The 22,229-nt window shown below is 44.2% G+C and overlaps 1 long non-coding RNA gene across 7 annotated transcripts in view; it reads left to right on the forward strand.

Moving 5' to 3' along the window:
• Positions 1–8,797, forward strand: part of LOC103352215 (uncharacterized) — a 58,136-nt gene extending 49,339 nt beyond the window's left edge. For 2 of the 7 annotated variants that reach the window (XR_011383053.1, XR_007914079.2), the window contains 3 exons: positions 2,089–2,191; positions 2,361–2,428; positions 7,926–8,797. This is a non-coding gene — a long non-coding RNA (uncharacterized lncRNA). Of the gene's footprint in view, positions 1–2,088; positions 2,209–2,360 lie in introns of all 7 variants that reach the window. The other 5 variants (XR_011383054.1, XR_011383055.1, XR_011383057.1 and 2 more) reach the window with 5 other exon arrangements.
• The last annotated feature ends 13,432 nt before the right edge of the window (positions 8,798–22,229 follow it).

The raw sequence follows: 22,229 nt of genomic DNA on the forward strand, positions 1-22,229 counted from the left end.
TTGGCACAGCAGCTTAAACTGCTGTTTGGTTTGCCTGGGATTGAGTCCAGCCTCTGCTTCTTATTCAGCTTCCTGCTAATGCATCCAGCAGGCAGCAGACCATGGCCCAAGTACCTGGATTCCTGCCACCTGTGTGGGAGACCTGGGTGGAGTTCTTTGCCCCTGGCCTTGATCTGGCCAAGCCCTGAGTATTGGAGACAAGAGGAATTAATCAGTAGGTGGAAGGTCTTTCTGTCTCTCCCTCATTCTGTGTCACTCTGCCTTTCAAATAAATAAATATAAATACCAAAAAATTAGAAATAAGTAAAAAATTATCTCTGTGGGTCTTTGTCTGTATCAGAGATAAAGCAAGCAAATATGAGGGTAATACAAAATGTTATGGAAAAATGAATTAAAAGATAAGGCTTTTTTGGTGCAAAATTTTTTTAAAACCCATGCATAGTTTTTTTTAAATTTATTATTTAAGGAATACAAATTTCATAAGTACAACTTTAGGAATATAGTGATTCTTCCCACCATACCCACTTCCCCACCCACACTCCCAGGCTTCCTCCTCCTTCCTTTCCTGTTGCCAGTTCCATTCTCCATTAAGATTCATTTTCAACTAACTTTGTACACCAACTCCATAACTTTGTAACTTTGTACACCAACTCCATACTAAGTAAAGATTTCAACAATTTGCACACACACATATACACACACACAAAGCTGTTTGAGAACAAGTTTTACAGTTAACTTTCATAATACAACTCATTGAGGACAGAGGTCCTGCGTGGGGAGTAAGTGCACAGTGACTCCTGTTGTTAAAAATTAACACTCTTATGTATGATGTCAGTGACCACCCAAGGCTCTTGACATGAGCTACCTAGGCTATGGAAATCTTTTGAGTCCACAAACTCCATCAGTATTTGGACAAAGCCATAAGCAAATTAGAAGCTCTCTCCTCCCTTTAGAGAAAAGTACAAACTTCTTTGATGGCCACTTTTTTCTGCTTTTGTCTCACTCACAGAGATCCTTCATGTAGAACATTTTTTGCCACAATGTCTAGGCTTTCCATGCCTGAAATGGCCTCATGGGCTTTGCGGCCAGACCAAGAAGCCTTAAGGGCTGATTCTGAGGTCAGAGTGTTATTTAAAGCAATTGTCATTCTATGAGTCTGCTGTGTGGACGTGCATAGTTTTTAAATAACACATTTTCTGTGAACTGTTGAAGACCCCTGGTATCTTGTCGCTCCCCCTCTTCATGGAGGAACGACACTAAGCCCTGCCTAGGCTTCATATCCGAGTCACGGCACCATTATGTCGCTCCCCCTCTTCGTGGAGGAACGACACAGGACCCTGCGCTGTTCTTTCGTCTGCTCGGCCCTCCCCGGGTTTGCTGCTGGTTCTTCCCGGGTTGGCTACTGACCCTTCCACCTCCGTGGAAGGGCGGTTCCCCCTGGCCACTTTCCCCACTTCTGCAGGGGAGCAGCACACCGCCGGCTGGCTCTCTTGGGGGCTGCACAGGTGTTCCTTCAGATAGATGTTCCCCTTAGATGTTCCTGGTGCATGCCGTCTCTCTCCTCTTTTATAGTCCTCCTCCGCCAATCCCAACTCAGCTCCCCACACGCCGAGTACGCTGCTCTCCTCCAATCAGGAGCAGGATCAGCTCCTGGAGGTCATCACTCAAGTTGGCAAGAGGCAGCTGCGTAGAAGCTGTTTTCTGCTCTCCCAGCACCATATTGTGGGAGAGCAGATGCATAGAATAAGTCTTAATTCCAGTAACTTAGTCCAGTCCGGGTTGCTCCCAGTTGCTCCCCACAGTATCTGACATTTTGAATGCCAGTACCCAGTAAACTTGATTCTAAGTGCTTTGTATAAATTAACTGTGAGTCTAAACTGTGCGCTTGTGACAGCAAACTCAGGGAGCTCTGTGGAAAACTGAAGAGGTCAAGGGAAAAATCTCATGATGCTCAACTTCTGTTGGACGCCACTGGAACTATGATGCTCAACTTCTGTTGGATGCCACTGGAACTTCTAGCTCAAGCTGCCTCACAGTTCCAACCTTAGATCACATAATATACCCTGTGACTCTGTTCTGCCTTTACAGGGCTTTGTTGGTCGTGGTTACTGGGATGGAATAGCCACTATGAGAAGAAAACCAGAGTGGCCCCAATAACTGGAAAGCTGGAAGACGTGTCGAGGCCCAGCAGGTACACACACCTCATTGGTAAGCAATAGTGTTCAAGAATAACCTCAAACTGCCATTTTCTCTTTTAATTTATGTGTGTTATATTTTCCATTGTACGTTGTTAGGACATACATAGTTAAGTTGTTTGGGCGTGTTTAATAGAGAACTATTAGGTGTTTGTTTTCTCCTAGGGCCACAGTGAAAAGAATCACTGAGACACAGTGAACAAAGAGGTTTTGGGCTCCCTCCATCAAAGGAAGTAAGTCCTATTTTTATTGCTACCTTACAAAATGGAAGCAGAGAAGTTCATTATCTTGCCCACATGGCCAACAGGAGTATTATGAAAGGGCAGGTATTTGGTGTAAAAGTTAAACACCACTCCAGACATTAGCATCCCATATCAGAGTGTCTGACTTCCAAGTCTTGGCTCGGCTTCTGATTCCAGCTTCCTGCTAATAAACACCCTAGGAGGTAGCAGATGATGGTTTAAGTAGTTGGGTCCCTGCCACCCACGTGGGAGACCCAGATGGAGTTCCTGGCTGCTGACTGAGCTCAGGATGGCCCAGTGTCAGCTGATGCAGGTGTGTGGGGGAGTGAACCAACAGAAGGGATTTCTCCATCTCTGTATCTCTCCCTCTCTGCCTTTTAAGCAAATAAACAAATAAAAAACTTACAAAAGAATTATGCAAGATATGGACGTGGTTGGCCTGGCACCAAAGCCTATACCCTAAACCCATATTTCTACTTGTACATCTGTAAAAATAGTATGATAGTGCCAAAATATGCCAAAGAGAAATGGCCCGAGGAGAAATATAATTTCAATCAGAATAAGAGAAGTATATGCTTTCCAACCAGAAGTGGAAGAAATGTTCTAAACCAATGTGCAAGGACCAGTCAAAAGGCCAGGTGAGTCTGAGAGACAGGTGAGTATTTGAGAGATACCTGGTCTCGGGCAGAGAAGGTCCTAGTTTCTCCCTGTCCCCATTTCTCTTATGCTGGTGTTATAACTGAAGAAGTTGTATCCAGGAGTGGGTCCCCAAAGCAGGATATGCAGGTTCTCATAATGCCACAAGAAAACACAGAAAAGTCAGCACCTGAGCTTGAACAGCAAAGGCAAACAATCAGCTGTTTATGAAGAGCAGGTGTCTCTGTGTGATAAGAATCAATTGACCTAAAGTCAGGTGGTTTTTCACTGAACTCGGGGGACTTACACTGTTTATTTTTGTTTGTGAATTAAGGAGTACAGCCTCTTTCATTTATAAATTATTTGAGAAAAAGAAATAGGAGAGAGAGAGAGAGAGACAGAGAGAGAAAGAGAGCTTCCATCTGCTCGCTCAGTCCCCAAATACACACAATAGCCTGGGCTGGGCCAGGCCAAACCTGGGCACTGATAATGCAATCTAGGTCCCCCAAGTAGAAAGGCAAAATCACATTAGTTCCTTGAGCCATCACGTCTGCCTCCCAGAGGCAGCATTAGCAGGAAGCTGGAGTCTTGAGCTGGAGCTGGGTATCAGCCTAGGACTCTGATGTGAGATGTGACATGTTAACTGGGGTCTTAACTGACAGCCCTAGTGCCTGCTCTTGTCATGCTTCTTCTAAGAACTTAGTTGAGCAACTGCTCCTATCGGACAGTCAAGTAAATGCCCATTAAAAGGTTCTACTTTGAGCTTTCTGGGTCCACAATCTTCTTGCCTTTCTGCTCCATAGCAGATGAAGTAATACTCCATTCTTCTCGTCTGGCTTCCCCACCAGGCAGGAGATCCTCAAAGGCATAGACTGTGTCTTTTGCCTAAGTCAGCATCTCCAGCATCAGTTAAGAACAGTGCCCCAGATATTGTAGGTGCTTAGAAGATGTTTGCCAAGTGAGATTATAATAAATGTATGCTGACAGAAAGCTATAGCTGAGCTATGATGTCATTTATTTAATTAAACTTGGCTCCACTGTGTCCAATCCGAACCATTTCATTTGGACTTTATATAAGCAGAGAATAAATGTATGTTATGTCAAGCCACTGAGATTAGGGGGTTTGGTTGTCATAAAGGTTTCTATTACCCTAAGCAATGTGTCTGGTCACTAGCCTACAGTAACCTTCTGTTTTCTGCAGACTGAAACTTACCAAGAGGCAGACGTCCCATGTAGCTGTTCTGCAGGTTCCCCTCTGCTCCAGCCCCAGTGTGAGATACACTTGCTTATCTTGAGGTTCTGAGAACTCAACCTCACCATCCCCACCTCTCTACCTTTACTTATAATATTCATGATGCCTGGAATGTTCAGTTTCATTCTTCCTTTTACCTATCCAAATCCTGCCCTTTCTTCATTTTCCCTCTTAGGGTCAACCCACGGTGTGACACCCTTTCTAATAGATTCAGACTCTGCTGATGCGTTTTCTGTGAATGTTATTGAATGAAAACTCTGGGCTGCACCAGTTGGCTCATGACTAGCCAGTCTTGCTGTACCCTTGATTGTGTGTGTAGACTCCCCTGCCGTATTCCAAGCTCTCTGAGTAGAGGAATTAGTCACTACAGTATCACCAGGCCTAACAGCTCCCAAAAATGATAGTCATTCAAAATTTCATTATTCGTTGATAATAGCCTTGAATATTGCTTAATGAAGACTTAACCAAGCCCACAAGTCTGATCCAATCGTAGAAGCATATCATGAGGTCTCAAGCACAAGCAGAAGTTGGCAATGCTGAAGAGGAAGGGGACATAATTTTATCAGACATCAAATGTGTTAACTGCCCAGCAAACCAGAGGAAGGAAAGCAATTTGGTGGGGTGGAAGTTCAGTCATAATTCAGGGTCAAATGCAGACAGGTCACCAGTTATAAGGAAATAGAAGAGTTAGAAGACCAGACCAAAAGGAATTGAAGGTTAGGTTGACTTGAGTTGAGTGGTTCGTGTTCCCTTGATACCCAACCTTTAATTTCAAGCATCAGAGAATTCTATGGTAGTGGCTCTTTATGGGGAAGATCTTTCCATATGTAGGCTGTGGATGCAAGCCTGGCGTCAATGTCACTATCAGCAGGGATGCCGATGAAAGCGAATAATCCCCAGATTATGAGATGTGTGTAGGTGTGGGATGGTGGCAGTGTGGTGATCACACTGAGTGGAGTCCACATGTCTCAGCATCCCAGAAGATATGAACTTATTTGCTGATAACAGGAGGTACAAGAAGGCAATGCCAGGTATTGCAGGAAACTTATTGGCTGTCTTCTATTGGTCACCAAGGAACAGTTTGGGCTGAAGGTGTTTTTCTATATCAAGGGAGGAGAATTAGAGAACCGGCCTTTCTTCCCCCCCAACAGAGTACAGCTAGAGTGGTCTTGAAAGACTCAGCAGTAGCGTGCCTCGGAAAAGTGTGAAAGCACTGTTTCTTGTCTGGTGTTATTGGACATGACATTTTCATTACTCTTGGAGAGGAAATAAAATAGATCACTGGATGAGCAGCAGAGTATGGAAAATAGATGAAACCAGATATTGAATGGCAAATCCGTTCAGCCACCTCCTTTTTCAGCTTCTCTTTTCCGGTTCTGTCCCCTCATGGGCTGGGGGAAGTGCTCCCTGGTCAGCAATTGTCTCCATCATAGGCTTTCTTCCCCTCCCCCTCCCTCTGCAAGGTAACACGTGTTCATCTTCATGGTGGACTATGCACGCTTTTTCCAGGGTGGAAATGGGCCCATGTGCTATGGGGGAGCAGAATTGTTGGCTTTATTCTTGGGAAAATCTTCTTTCTTACGGATTGTTTCAGGACTCAGTATAGCATCTGATACTGAACATGGCCAACAACAGCAGTAGTTGTATACGACCAGTCAAGAGGAAGGAATGTCAAGAAAGCAATGTGGCCATCTCTCTGCCTTCAGGTGCACTCAGCTCACACTGCAAAATGGAAATGGAAATTTTCTTTGCATTTTGAAGATAGTTTTCCACACATGCTGTTTTCACTCATTCTGTTCTCAAGGGACAAATTTACTTGTTCACTCTTCTTTGAATAAAAGTCAAGTCATCTCAGGACAAGTGTTGTGGCATAGTGGCTTCAGTCACAGCGTATGATGGCTGCATCCCTTTTGGAGTATCAGTTCAAGTCCTGGCTCCTCTGCTTACCACCCAACTTTCTGTCAATGTGCTTTGGAAGGCCAGAGATGATGGTCCAAGTACATGGGTTCCTGTCCCCAACGTGGGAGACCTGGATAGAATTTCTGGCTCCTGCCTTTGGCCTGGCCAAACCCCAGATGCTACGGGCATTTAGGGAATGAACTAGAGGATGAAGATTTTTCTCTGTCTCTCCCTTTCTCTCTGTCACTCTTCATTAACAAAAAATAACAAACAAATAAATAATTTTCAGCAAAACCCAAGGCATCTGGGTGGATGTCAGTTTTTCAGAAGAGGGAAAATGGAAGATGTGCCAATGAGGACGGTGGCCAGGGAGGGAATGACAGAGTTTTCCCCACCCTGCTGATTTCCTGGCCAGGAAGCCTGCCCGTAGAGGGATGCAAGTCATAAAACAGTAGGGTTGGGTCTGGGGCTATGGTGTAGCCATGTAGCTATGGTAAAGCTGCCTCCTGCAGAGCTGGCATCCCATATGGGTGCTGGTTCAAGTCCCGGCTGCTCCTCCTCTGATCCAGCTCTCTGCTATGGCCTGGGAAAGCAGTAGAGGATGGCTCAGCTCTTTGGGCCACTGAGCCCATGTGGGATACCCAGAGGAATCTCTTGGGTCCTGGCTTCAGATCAACGCAGCTCTGGCCATTGCAGCCAATTGGAGAGTGAGCCATCCAATGGAAGACCTCCCCCCTGCCCCCCGCCTCTCCTCTCTCTGTGTGTAACTCTGACTTTCAAATAAATAAACAAATCTTAAAAAAGAAAACAGTAGGGACTGAGATGAACATAGAATATAGATCCCCCAAAGGGACTTCATTTTAAAAATTGGCATTTTTTAAAAGATTTATTTGTTTGAAAGGCAGAGTTACACAGAGAGAGAAGGAGAGGCAGAGAGGCAGAGAGACAGAGAGAGAGAGAGAGAGAGGTCTTCCATCCGTTGGCTCACTCCCCAACTGGCCGCAACGGCTGGAACTGCACCAATCTGAAGCCAGGAGCCAGGAGCTTCTTACAGGTCTCCCATGTGGCTGCAGGGGTCCATGGACTTGGGCCATCCTCTACTGCTTTCCCAGGCTATAGCAGAGAGAAGGATCAGAAGTGGAGCAGTTGGGACTCGAACCGGTGCCCATATGGAATGCTGACACTGCAGACAGCGGCTTTACCCGCTATGCCACAGTGCTGACCCCAACAATCAGCATTTTTAAAGTCTTCAGAGGAGCGTAGATCATTGAAAACAAAGAAACAGCTCTTGGGGACTTTCTACCTAAGACAGGGGCCCTCACATACATGCACACTGGCATCTTCAAACACCTTCCGTGCGATTGATACTAATGGTTTTTGCTTTTACTTTCCAACTACCTCTGCATGGTTCCAGTTCTTTTACAATTTTTACAATTTTATTTCATGGTTTTAAATGTGTTATTTAAAAAAATGAGTCTTTCCCAGTTTAGGCACTATTTCAAGTGCCTTAGAGAAATTTTTAAGTACCCAGCATGGGCCTAGCCTAAGAGAATATGAGCAACATCTAGAAGAAATTGACAGTCTGGTAAATGCTTGGCTTTAAAGTAAAATAGCGGTCCAAGATATCTAGTCTAGGAAAAAGACTAAACGTCACAAAAACAAATAGAAAAAAAAATTAACAGTAAAAAGTTATTATTCCAGGTTGTGAACAAATGAGTGTTTTGGGATATAACACCAACCTGTAGATGCTGAATGGCTGCCAGAAACATTAAAACAGATGCACGCCCAGAGTTAGCAATAGAGAGGCCAACTGGATCAGCATTCCATGGAAGGTTTGTGATAGATAAGTTTGTAATAGATAAACTGCCCATGATCTTTTTCTCTCATACTCTAGCTTCTACCCAGCTCTGCCCAATTGATTTTCTTCTCTTGAGATCTTAATTATTTTGCTTTCCAATGTGCTGCCTTATCCAGTGTTAGCTGTCTGCCACCTGAAGGGTTGGGCTAAGGGAGACAGAGAAGGACGCATTCCTGTTTATTGCACTGCTTATGTAAGTATCACAGACATAAACAGAGAGTCAAGGAGAACGCCTGCTGAGATGCTGAAGTGACAAGTTTTGCCCTGGTGAGTTGTAACATGAGCTATGTCCTGTTAACCTGTGGCCCAATGTCTGATACGCTGTTGTTGCTGCTGTTCCATCACAGCTGATCTCATGCCCAGATTCCTGCATGAATGTGTGAAAATCCACTAGAACCAGCCTGTTAATACAGTCAGCCCCAGGGCTGGCGCTGCAGCTCACTGGGCTAATCCTCTGCCTGCAGCACTGGTACCCTGGGTCCTAGTCCCGGTTGGGGCGCCAGTTCTGTCCCAGTTGCCCCTCTTCCAGTCCAGCTCTCTGCTGCGGCCCGGGAGTGCAGTGGAGGATGGCCCAGGTCCTTGGGCCCTGCACCCGCATGGGAGACCAAGAGGAAGCATCTGGCTCCTGGCTTCGGATGGGCGCAGCACGCCGGCCGTGGTGGCCATTTGGGGAGTGAACCAACGGAAGGAAGACTTTCTCTCTGTCTCTCTCTCTCTCACTGTCTAACTCTGCCTGTCTATATATATATATATATATATATATATATATATATAGTCAGCCCCAGAAAAGTCTTCTGAGCTTGAAGCAAAGTTTGGGGGTGGGGATTTCTGGTATCTTTAATAGACAAGAGTAATGTATCTCTCTCTCCAAATGCACTTTACATGACACAGGGAGATGTATAACCAAATGGGACTGGCATGGCAGTGGAATTCATTTACCTATCCTTTTATGTTTCTCAGTGGAGATCTTTATGTGGCAAAATGTCAGATTACGGGCTCCGTGTAATCACATTTGGAACATGATCATATTATTTCAGAGCATTTCATCATTTAGAAAACACATCTTTGCTCTAATACCTCTTGATACAAATTTAATTTGCTTTTGTGGTTAAGGGTTGCAGGAAGGATAGTAACATACCCTTTGTGCTGGCTGCACAACACTTCCAACAGAAACTAGCCAACGCACCCTTCACTGATCTCCTGAACACGGAGCAGGAAAGTCCACGTTAAGGATATAATGGTCTTTCCACGAATGCCCAGCTGGACTGGGTCTGTTTCTCTCTGAGCAGGCATGCGTGATGAAAGCAGCAAGTCACGTGGGGAGGGCTGGGAGTCGGCAGAGCAAGGAGTGTTGTGTGCAGTTGCATTACTTTGTTGCCTTGCCATCATCTCCATAGCTTTGATTTATGGCATCTTCCATTTCATGTGTCACGAGTTCCTTCTGGTCAGAAAGAATAAAGAACAAAGCAGGTCTTTGTGCACCTGCCTTCATTTCTTGTACACTTGCTTTATCCTACTCGATCCTATCGTGAAAAATGTCAGCATCTCAAGTTCTCGATTCCCTATGCTTCAATCTACCACCATTTATCATAAATAGAATACAAGCAAATGAGTCTTGGACATTTAAAAGCTGATAGAACCCATGTAAAGAGAAATTTTGTTAAAAATTTAAGGATTGTGGACTTGGTGTAAAATTCTTCAGGCTTGATTCTGTGCTGATGGTAGCACTGCATAAATACAAGGATGATCAATTGTCCAAATTAGATTGGCCTCTTCCCAACACAAACCATTGTCTCAATAATACCTAACACACTGCACACATTTGATAACTTACTAGATCAAATATTCTAAGTTCTGATAGGCATATGAAACACCAATAAGAACCAACTATTAAGCTGCTGGCATTTATATCGAAGTGAATCAGAACCAGGTGGAATGCTGGCAGGCACAAATGCTTCCTTTGAGTTGAAGGCCCCATTTGATGAGCTGTGACTGGTCTCTCTGCTGCATCTCCTGAAAGTTTTGTCTCCACTCTTGTTTTCACCTGGGTAAGAGGAGTGTACTATGATCAACATAGTGGCTTATGTCTGGAAGCTAAGAAAGGCTTTCCAGAGGCAGGTGTTGTGGTGCAGAGGGTTAGGCTACCACTTGGAATGCCTGCATCCCATGTTGAAAAGCCTGGATTTGAGTCCCACCTCCACTTCTGATCAAACTTTCTGCTGATGCACACCCTGAGAGGCGACAGGTGATGGCTGAAGTACTTGGCTCCCTGCCACCCACATGGGAGGCCTGGGTGGAGTTTCTGGATCCCGACTTTGGCTAGCCCAGTCCCAACTGTAGCAGGCATTTTGGAAATGAACTAGTGATGAATTTCTCTCTCTGGATCTGCCTTTCTAATAAAAATTAATTAATTACTTAACTTTAAAAAAGAGAAGTCTCAGCCAGCACCGCAGCTCACTGGGCTAATCCTCCGCCTGCGGTGCCAGCACCCCCGGTTCTAGTCCCAGTTGGGGCGCCGGATTCTGTCCCGGTTGCTCCTCTTCCAGGCCAGCTCTCTGCTGAGGCCCGGGAGTGCAGTGGAGGATGGCCCAAGTGCTTGGGCCCTGCACCCGCATGGGAGACCAGGAGGAAGCACCTGGCTCCTGGCTTCAGATCGGCGCAGTGTGCCGGCCGCAACACACCGGCAGTAGCGGCCATTTGGGGAGTGAACCAACAGAAGGAAGGAAGACCTTTCTCCATGTTGCTCTCTCTCTCACTGTCTAACTCTGCCTGTCAAAAAAATAAAAAATAAAAAAGAGAAGTCTCTCCAGATATAATGTGGACCTGGTAGGGTGAATAATGGCCTCTTTCACCCAAATCACCCAACTCCTCATCCCCCAAACCTGTGACTGTGTTATCCAGGTGTGACCAATCCAATCAGCCGAGTCTGAAAGCAGAGAAGCTTCCAGGCCCTGATGTGAGAGAGTTGGGTCAGATAGAAGCAACTTGAGGATTCCACACAGACGGAAGGAAGCCATCAGCCAGAGAACGTGGGGTCTTTGGAAACTGGGACACTTCAGGGATGGAGAAATGGTGAGTTGGAATTTGTTTCATAATTTGCTGATGCTAAATGGGCATGGCTAATTTAAGACGAAAACATGCAGATCCCATCCCAGGCATTTGGATTCATGCAACCTATCGTGTAGCCTTAACACCTGCTATTCCACTCCATTTAGACAACAGCTGATAAAAATAGGTAGTACAAGCCATTTTTGCCCGATTTTATTGCAGGTAGGTTACCATATTTAGCATGTCATTCAGCAGCCGTTTTTCATCCTTATCAGAATCCACTTTTATAGTATCAAGAAAAAGCAACACACACACAGGCTCACTGTTAATTGGTTTAACTATCTGGCTTCATAGTCCTTGGAAAATTCAAATTTTGAACCTCAATGCTTGAAATGAAATCAGGGATGTGTGATAAGAAATTTCAAGAGCATACCATCCAGGGCATTTATCATACATGATTCTTTGATGTGTATTTTCCATACCATACCAGGAATCTCACTGGGGCAGACAACACGGGTGCCTTATTCAGGTTAGCTCTACTAGCTAGCAAATGCCAGACACCGTTATTCAAGAAACATTTTCTTTTTGAGGAAAACGGAAACCCTGTCAGGGTAGAGAGTGGGCGCACAGGAAGGGGGACAGGGAATGATTGGAGAAACATTTATGATTCCAGATGATGTATTTATAAAGCCACATGATTTATACATGTGCAAGGGATTCTGGAAAAACCTCACTTGTTAGTTTGTGGAATGGCAATGAAGCCCCCAACCAAGCAAAAGCACATTTGGTGCAAGATGTGTGGGATTCTGCAGTCCTTGTGTCTGAGACGTCTCTGGGAGGTCATAAGTAGGGAGTAATTAGACATTCCACAGTGTGTGAAGCAACATAGTGGCCTCCAAAGACGCCCAGGCTCTGATTGACATGGCAAAATGAAACGAAATCTAAGGACCCTGAGAGGAGGAGCAGCCAGGATTCTTCAGGTGGGGGCAATCCAATCAGAGGTATCCTTTAAAGGAAGGTGTTTTCTGTCGAATCAGAAGGAAGGCAGCACGGGAAGGGCTCAACCTGCTGCTGCTGCTGCTGGCTTCGCAGCTGGCAAAAGGCAGCTTTATGTATTGGAGTGAAATTGACAGTTTGAGATTCCATGACTGTTTACAGCTCTTGCCTCTACTGTTCAAGAACAGTGTTTTATTTTCACACTTTTTGAACTTTTTTAAAAAGATTTATTTATTTATTTGAGAGTCAGAGTTACACACAGAGAAGAGGCAGAGAGAGAGAGAGAAGTCTTCCATCTGATGGTTCATTCTCCAATTGGCCACAACAGCCGTAGCTGTGCCGATCTGAAGCCAGAAGCTAGGAGCTTCTTCCAGGTCTCCCACATGGGTGCAGGGGCTCAAGGACTTGGGCCATCTTCTACTGCTTTCCCAGGCCATAACAGAGAGCTGGATTGGAAGAGGAGCAGCTGGGTCTCGAACTTGTGCCCATATGGGATGCTGGTGCTTCAGGCCAGGGCGTTAACCCACTGTGCCACAGCGCCAGTCCCTTGTTGAATTCTTTACTTAGTGTAGGGTTAATCTTATGAGTATAAAGTAAACTGAAAATCAATCTTTGTAAAACCTTAAGAATGGGAATAGGGGGTGTAGAAGGAAGGTGGGGCAGAGTGGGAAGTATCACCGTGTTCCTTGATCTTAAATTTGTACATCTTAAATAAAATTTGTATATCTTAAATTTGTATATCTTAAATTCCTATATCTTAAATAAAATTTAAATAAGGGCAGCCACTAGAAGAGTCTAGAGACAGCAATAGGAATGGAAAATGAATGTATCCTCCCCACCTCCAAGAGAACAACATAAACCAAAGTTAGGACACTTGCTGAGCCAGTTCCCTTGGGCCACATTCTCTGAACCAGAGCCAAGAAAGGAGAAGGTTCCCCTCTAAGCTCCCTTCCAGCCTGCGATTCACTTGCTTGGTTTTGGTCTCTGGCTGGGGTTTTCACAGATTGATCCTACCAAAACTGCTCAGTGTGGCACCCAACAGAAAACAGGAGACCCTTTGACCTCCCCCTCCCCAGTCAATCACAGGGTGAAAGCCACGCACCTCAAGAAGGAAACTCATGCTCTCTGCTCCAGCTCCCATTCTCGGCATCAGGCAATTTAGGTACCCCCCACTCCCCTGCCTCACTGGGGAGATGCCTGTGAGCTGGGGCAGCCAGGACCTGTCAGTGTTTAGAACCAGGGCTGTGAGTCGTCTGTCTCTCTCTCCCACTATCCCTGGTGGTTTTCGTTCAGTGTTACAGTGGGGTCTCTGGTGTGCAGAATTGCGAAAGGGTCCAGATTGGGCGGGGCAGGTGGAGGGGGACAGAGAGAATCCTGATAGATGTGGGGGTACACTGAGTCCAGTGTGCAGGTCTGGTATCTATTTCATGATCAGAATGGCGTTCTGGGCTTTTGGATGGAAGGTTTATTTCTTTTCATATCAAAAGAATGTGTGCTGTCAGCAGGCCTTATCACTGCTTGAGGCACCCTTGGTCACCTGACGGAGGCAATGTTGTCCCTTTTCTCCATGGCAATGCTGCCCATTTTCTCTCCTATGCTCTACTCTTGGAAGGAGTTGGTATGCCCCCACACGTGTACAGTGTGAGGAGTTCTGTTCTGCCTCCTGTACTCTGGACTGTCTACAGTTGTCGTTTGGAATTGTTCTACGTGAGGACTTTGTCTCTTCTCCATTTATTTATTCAACCATTCATAGTCGTGTGGACTGATGGGTATTTTGCTCTCCTTTGGATTGTAATCCAGTACTTCTTTGTTTTGTTCAGATTGTTCTAGCTTTGGACATTGGATATCCTTTCTATTAGTCTTTGTGTCTCTTTGACAATCCATCATCAGTGCATTTTTTTTGTCTTACACTTGTTTTTATTTTTTATTTTTTTAACTTTTATTTAATGAATATAAATTTCCAAAGTACAGCTTATGGATTACAATGGCTTCCCCCCGCCCCCATAACGTCCCTCCCACCCGCAACACTTGTTTTTAAAGATTTATTTATTATTTGAAAGTCAGAATTACAGAGAGAGGAGAGGCAGGGTGGGGGGGGGGGGAGAGGTCTTCCATCTGATGCTTCACTCCCCAATTGGCCACAACAACTGGAGCTATACTGATCCAAAGCCAGGAGCCAGGAGCTTCTTCCAGGTCTCCCACATGGGTGCAGGGGCCCAAGGACTTGGGCCATCTTCTACTGCTTTCCCAGGCCATAGCAGAGAACTGGATCAGAAGTGGAGCAGCCGGGTCTCGAACTTGCGCCCATATGGGATGCCAATGCCTCAGGCCAGGGCATTAACCCACTGTGCCACAGCGCCAGCCCTTTACACTTCTTTTTGCCATGACATGGTGTTCCAAGCTTAGCTGGTATTGTTCCTGACCCTGTCCAAGAATCACTCGCTTTTTATTTCTGGTTATCTTTTATTGGAGGCTAAGATCTGGGTGTTAGGAGTGCTTGTTGCTACTTAGGTTCCCCCTGTAAGTAGACTGGGCATCAAGCCCAGGGACTATAATGTGTGATATGGATATGTTAACTGGTGTCTTAACAGCCAGGCTAACCACCTGCTCCATGCATTGCTTGTTTTTCAAATGTCTCTCCACTTAATCTCTTTCATAAAACAACCCTTGAGGCTTTCAGTTCTTCAAATTTCATCTCATGATTAGTATTTCAGATTTATTAAGATTATAGGGCAAAAAGGAAAATGTAAGGGTCAAAAACGCAGTTATTCTCAGAAATAATCTTATGAGTAATATTTAAATAACAGTGAAAAATAAAAATCCATAAACGCTGGTTTGTGCAGATGGGTTCCTCTAACTGATTTATATCTTACTGCTCTTCACGTAAGTCTCTTCTTTCTTGTCTGTAATTTCTGGTCAGTTTTCTTCTATATTGGGTCACAAATCTGTCCTGCCTACTTTACTTCCTTCCACACTGAAAAGGTACTACTGGGGGCCAGTGGTGTGACAGTACAGGTTAAAGCCCTGGTCTGCGGTGCTGGTATCCCATATGGTCACCGGTTCAAGTCCTGGCAAAATGTACTCCTCAGGTGCCTTCACTCAACATCTGTACCAAACAGGGTTTAATCTAAATTCATTAGGAAAAAAAAGTGTAGATTTTGCTTTAAGAATAAACATCTGCAACTGCACAGAGAAGCATGTGTGAACAGTGTCTAAAGATACATGAAAAAAAATTAACCCTTTAATCCCATTACCCCTCACCTTTTCCCAAATCTTTATACCAAGGGTTCTTAAGCATTGTAATTTTACTTGCAAAAACTCCTGGAAGAAATGAATTAAAATATGTGAACTTTTTGAAGTCCCCTCATATGTGAAAAAGTTTCACCAGAAATCTATAATTGAGTATCCCTTCTGATGTTTAAGTTTGTCTGCCTTCCTACTTTTTTTCTGATAATCTCTGACAACATACCTGATTATGTGATGGCTGATGCAGTGGAAATAAGAGGAAATCCTTCAATACTTCACACTCACTATATCTTACCTGACATATAGAACAAACACTTCTTTAGTTTTTTTTTTTTTTTTAAGATTGATTTATTCACTTGCAAGGCAGAGTTAAAGGGAGGGGGAGAGAGATCTTCCATCAACTGGCTCACTCCCCAAATAACTGCAATAGCCAGTGTTGGGCCAGGCCAAAGCCAGGAGCCTGAAACTACATCTGGGCCTCCCACGTGGGTATTGCGTCTTCAGCTGCTTTCCAAGGTGCATCACCAGGGAGCTGGATTGGAAGTGGAGCGGCCAGGACTCCAACCACTGCCCACGTAGGATGCCAGCATCACAGGTGGTAGCATCACTCACTGAGCCACAACACCAGCCCCACTCCTTAGTTCCTGATCCCAGCAGGACATGAAGATGCTATACTGAGATCAAAGGTTCAGAGAGCACCAAGTGTTCTACACTTCCGGTGCGCACATTGAATAGCAACTACGGTAAGACTTTTTTTTTACCTCAAGGATTTTACAATCTGGAGGGAGAATAACAAATGTAGCTATTGCCTGAGGCAAAATATGATCTCACTGGGGCAGCTGGTTAGCACAGTGATGGAGCCACCTGCACCCTGTATCAGAGAGTACCTGAGTTTGATACCCAACTCAACTCTTGCCTGCAATTCCTGCTATGCATACCCTGGGAGGCAGTGGGTTCCTGCCAGCCACATGGGAGATCTGGACTCCATTCTCCAGTCCCAGCTTCAGTCCTGGCCATTCCAAGCATTTGGGGAGGGAAGCAGCAGATGGGAGTGTTGTCTTGTGTGTGCACTCTCTCTGCCTTACAAATTAAAAACAAAGCAAGCCAAAATCACTGTCATGAAACAAATATAAAAAGCTTGAGAAATTCTAGCAGAGAAACTGTATTTGACTAGGGGAACCAGTCTAAGCTTTAAGGAGGAGGCAGCATTTGGGTTAAATTTGAAAGCTTGGTAAGAGTTTTAACAAGAAGGACACAGTGAGCGAGGCTACAAAATTGCTAGCTTCGATAGCAATATTTAAGAAACATGAAACATGAATCCAGTGTAGATTTTTGGGAAGGTTAGGAGAGAGCCCTGAGTTAAAATTTTATCTGGATCCACAGGACTCAAACTGCACCCATACGGGATGCCAGCATTACATGCAGTGGTTTAACCTGCTATACCACAGCACAGTCCCCAATAAATTATTTTTTAAGAACAAAACCATTATGGGAATTGAGAGGTTGTTTCAATTATCTGACAAAGCCTGGATTTCAGACATGAGTGTGAGTGAGAAATGGGTGTGGGGCCAAATAAAAACCCAATGCTTAGGTCCAATATTTGAGGGTGTAATTAAGTGAACAAGTTGGAGAGGGGTCCCAGGAATCTTTATTTTCAGTGTTCCCCGGGGCAATTCTTTGCATGTAGAAATCTGTGTCAGTGTGTAAGGGCGAATGGCAAGAGCCTGGTCTTGAGTGTGGCAGAAGAAATGGCCGCCGGTGTATCAGTGAGGTCAGCCTAGCACCCTGGCTGTCAACCCTGCACCTTTTTAGGTGATTGTCTTTCAGTTCTGGGGCTCACTTAACTGAAGCATCAAAATAATAAATCACCCTTAGGCTCTCCGGTGCTCATTGGCAGAACTGCTTCTTGAGCCCCGGCTCAACCTGCACGGTTTGTGGTTTGAGCCAACACTTTGGGACTCAATTCAGAGACTTGGTCTAATCCAGGCTTCTCATCCTCCTCCTGTCTCAAAAGCCTCAAGGGGCCGCTGAAGGAGGTGGCAGGAGGAGCTGGGAGTTGAGGCTATATCCTTCAGAGGCAGGGTTATTTCCTGAGTCGTCACTGGTAGCAGGAGCGAGCTCTGAGAAGAAGCAAACAAGTGCATACATAAATGAAGCCAAAAAAATGGGTGACTTTTGGTGAATGTTTATAGGACAGTAGTTTGAATAACCTCGGGAAAACTAGCATCAGCCATGTGCAAAGTGCCAAGGTTTTTAAAGACTACGGAATGTTATTTTAGGAAGGCTCTGAGACTTTCCACCACAGGTGGAAGCAAAGATGAGACAAAACGTTAAAGCTACTTAGGCATCCGTGGAGTGTCTGCACATCCTGTTTCCAGAGAGGCGTCCTCTGCTGTGTCCTGCTAGGACTGGGCAACAGTGGAGAGAGGGTCTTTTCATTCGAGAACAGTCCTGGGGAAGACCTGTTGGGTCTCTTGAGGGCAACATCCATTTCTGCTACTGTGTTCCCTGCCTTAACCTTGGAGAAGTTGCCCACGGACAAGTAGATTTCTGAGAAGAGGGACTCAAGGACAATGTTGGTACCACAGGGTACACTTGATTCACTACTAAGAAATGTAGCTGGGAATTAACTGACTGTATGATCTTCATAAACACTCCTCCATTGAATGGAAACCATTCTGCATGCTGATACAAACCTGCTGAGGTGTGCGATGCATTCTGGAAGATAATTATTTTATGTACATCATTTAAGAATATTAAAAATGGAGCATTTTTGAAGCCATGAGAATGCCTATAGTTCAACAGCTACGGAATTAATCTCTTCTTTTCAAAAGACAAGGGGCCAACCAAAAGAACATGGTGCTGTTTTGAGCTAATATCCATCTGGTGTTTTTTCAATATGTTTGACTCTTGAGCCCTGTCCCTTGGCAGAGAACTAGATTCCATTTGACTTTGACTGACTGGTGTTTTAATTTCCAAAAGGTTATGTACAGGGTAGTGTCTAAGTGAACAGTTCAGAAGGGACTTGGGCAGGTGTTTGTTTTGTAGTTAAAGTAATACAATTCCGGCTGGCGCCGTGGCTCAATAGGCTAATCCTCCACCTTGTGGCGCCAGCACACTGGATTCTGTCGCAGTTGCCCCTCTTCCAGGCCAGCTCTCTGCTGTGGCCAGGGAGTGCAGTGGAGGATGGCCCAAGTACTTGGGCCCTGCACCCCATGGGAGACCAGGAGAAGCCATTGGAGGGTGAACCAACGGCAAAGACCTTTCTCTCTGTCTTTCTCTCTCACTGTCCACTCTGCCTGTCGAAAAAAAAAAAAAAAAGTAATACAATTCCTTCTTTCCTGAAAGCAGGATGCAAACATTAGTATTTGGTGACCTGAAGTAGATACTATTGCTTTTATTTGACTTTTGCTAGGATTATAAAAATAACAGTATTCCACTGCAGAAATATTTGCCTACTTTAATGGGATAAGTGCATTTTAGTTACACTGTAAATATCTATTTATTGGAAACAGTGAAGCCAGTGACATAAAGTAGCTATTATGTGAGGGCTGCTGAGTCATTCTCATATCATAGCAAACATAGCTCCTAATTTTAATCATAACCATGTGGGATTTTTAAAAATAATAGTACCTATTTCCATTATACTATATAGAAACATAAAACTGATGATGATCATAAGTATAATTTACGCTTAAAATCCTCATTGACTGGCATTGTCCACTCCTAGTAATTAGAAGTAATTACTTCATCTTATATGGCCATCCATAGGAAACTGGGCAGTTTTAAAACCATGCATCATACCATTTTAAGATGATTCAATTGCCACTGCAAATTCCATTTAAGAATAATTTTTGATGCAAAAACGTTTCATAATGAACTACTTTTTCCTTTGAAATGGGTTACACTGTTGATGTTATATTCTCAGACTCTTGCAAATTATAATGAAAAGTATATTCTATTTGTGAAAAGAACACATATCAATGATTTTTGAGACAACTGGATTTACCATGTTTATCATCCAAGATACAATAAACTATTGTCTGTGTTCAGTAAGTAGTTTAATCATAATAATAATGTATTTTGATTTTTTTTTTTTTTAGTAACCTTCATGTCGTTTTCCATAATGACTATATCGATTGGCATTTCCAACAAAAATGTATTAGAATTTTTCTCATTTTGACAGCCTGGCCAGCATTTGCAATTTTTTTTTTTTGTCTTCTTGGCAGCAAGACGATACCTCATTGTGGTTTTTATTTGCATTTCCCTGATGACTGGCAATATTGAACATTTTTTCATTCACTTCCTGTGCCATTTCTGAAATCTTATGCACAGGAAATGAAGTCATCATATGAAAGAGTTAACTGTACTCCCTAACATACTGCAGCACTACTTACAATAACAGAGACAAAGAATCAACCAAGGTGTGTGTCACTGGATGAACAGATAAAGAAAATGCGGTCTATATACACAAGGGAATATTACTCAGACATAAAAAAGGAATGAAATCCTGACGTTTGAAACCAAATGGGTAGAACTGGAAATCAGTATGCTGAGTGAAATAAGCCAGACACAGGAAGACAAATACCACACGTTTTCTCTTACAAGTGGATATTGAAAGATATATAGTCAAATGCAAATGTAGATGCCATAGTAGCTAGTATGTAGATACTTATGAATGCTGTCTTCACTGAATTATACACCTTGCATAATAATATAAAAATTGGGTTTTTTGACAGGCAGAGTTAGACAGAGAGAGAGACAGAGAGAAAGGTCTTCCTTCCGTTGGTTCACCCCCCCAAATGGCTGCCACGGCCAGCGTGCTGCACCGATCCGAAGCCAGGAGCCAGATGCTTTCTCCTGGTCTCCCATGTGGGTACAGGGCCCAAGCACTTGGGCCATCCTCCACTACCTTCCCAGGCGACAGCAGAGAGCTGGCCTGGAAGAGAAGCAACCTGGACAGAACCCGGTGCCCCAACCAGGACTAGAACCCGGGGTACCAGCGCCGCAGGCAGAGGATTAGCCTAATGAGCCACGGTGCCAGCCAATCGTTTTCATTATTATGTATTTAATAAGTTGTTTAGACATGTACTCAGAACCTTCTGGAATTCTGGAAGACAGATTGAGTATAACTGTGTGGTTAGGTTGAATAGTAATGTTCTAGTTCTATAACTGAACTAAGACCCCTTCCTAACCATGATAAAAACAGGCTGATGGGTAGGAGCAGGGAGACTGAACGGGAATTTAAAATTCTCTCTAAACACTGGAAAAAAGTGTGTTAGGAACTTTCTAGCTTCAGTCAAGTTGGCCTGTGTGTGTGTGTGTGTGTGTGTTGATGTTTTTGTTTGTTTGTTTGTTTGTTTTTGCAGTTTGGAAACATTCTGATCTTCATCGTGTAGACAATGCTCCAAGTAAATACCTTGATGGACTGTGAGAAAGATGAAAGGTCAATCCTGTCGAAAACAAGAAAAACTGGCTATTTCTGCTGAGTGGAACTTTCATGCTAACTTTGTGGGGCAGTACCAAAATACTGTATATGGAACTAATCCAAGTATTTGTGTCTTCAGAGAGAACAGAAAAGCCACTCGTTGTTTAAAACATGGATACAGGTTTTTAGTTTACAATGACATTTGTTTATAAGATGGCAAAATACTACTGGATGTTATGGAAGAAGATAAAAAACAGTCACTAGCACTGGAGGACACATTTATGGGACCTATTTTATGAGTATATTTCCTGGACTTTGTTCACTCATTCATTTCTTCATCATTTATTTATTTCAATACTTGATGTATCAGCCCCAGGAGGTTCATGCTTTGGCCCAGTGGAACCAGTGCCTTGCCTCCTTGTGCCCTCACGCTTCAGACCTGCTACCACTCTCCGCTTCCTTTTTTCTAATGCTCACAGCAACTGCAGGCTGTGAACAGACTGACACCAGGCTACCCTTACAACTGAGATATTTGGGACCGTTTCTCTAAATGACAAACCTTTCTCTTACAGGGAAATCCTTCCAGTTGCCCAGACAAGACTAATAACTGGCTCCCAGCAGGCTGCGCTATCAGCATCCCACACACACTCGAATGTGTCGGCACTGGGCAGGGTGCAGGGTTCAGTGGAGAGTCTCCATTAAAGTTAGACTGGGGCCAGGTTGGGAAGCAGCTCCTTTGTCAAAGGCAAGGAATTACTTGGGTTCTAGCTTACAGGGAGTAGAAATATGTTGACAGATGAACAATAGTTGAATGGAGGAGTAAGACAAACTGATGGAAATGTAGCATCCAACATCTGCCTCCCCTGAAATTTAAAGCTGGCTAAGCATTGGCCTTGAAGTCACAGAGCTGAGATTAAAGCTGCGACTGACCACTGGGATCAGCTCTTCACTCCCTCAGTAACATGGAGCAACATTCAGATGCACGCAGAGTTGTACCAGAGTTCCAAAGTCACAAACTACAAGTACAGGTGATAGATAGCAAGAAACCAGCCGCTTAGGAAAATCTCCCTCAATTTCCATCCTTGCCAACTTCCCCCAGCCTCCTTATGATCACTGAAATTGTTTTTTTTTTTTAATTTTAATTAAAATTTTAATTTAATTTTTTAATTTTAATTTAATTTGTCAAATTAAATATAGAGTTATAGACAGAGAGAAAGATCTTCCTTCCATTGGTTCAATCCCCAAGTGACCGCTAAGGTCAGTGCTGCACCAATCTGAAGCCAGGAGCCAAGAGCCTCTTCCTGGTCTCCCATGCTGGTGCAGGAGCCCAAGCACTTGGGCCATCCTCCACTGCACTCCCGGGCCACAGCAGAGAGCTGGACTGGAAGAGGAGCAACCCGGACAGAATCCGGTGCCCCAACCGGGTCTA

The sequence above is a fragment of the Oryctolagus cuniculus genome, chromosome 16, assembly GCF_964237555.1.
Source record: "Oryctolagus cuniculus chromosome 16, mOryCun1.1, whole genome shotgun sequence".
Taxonomy (NCBI): domain Eukaryota; kingdom Metazoa; phylum Chordata; class Mammalia; order Lagomorpha; family Leporidae; genus Oryctolagus; species Oryctolagus cuniculus.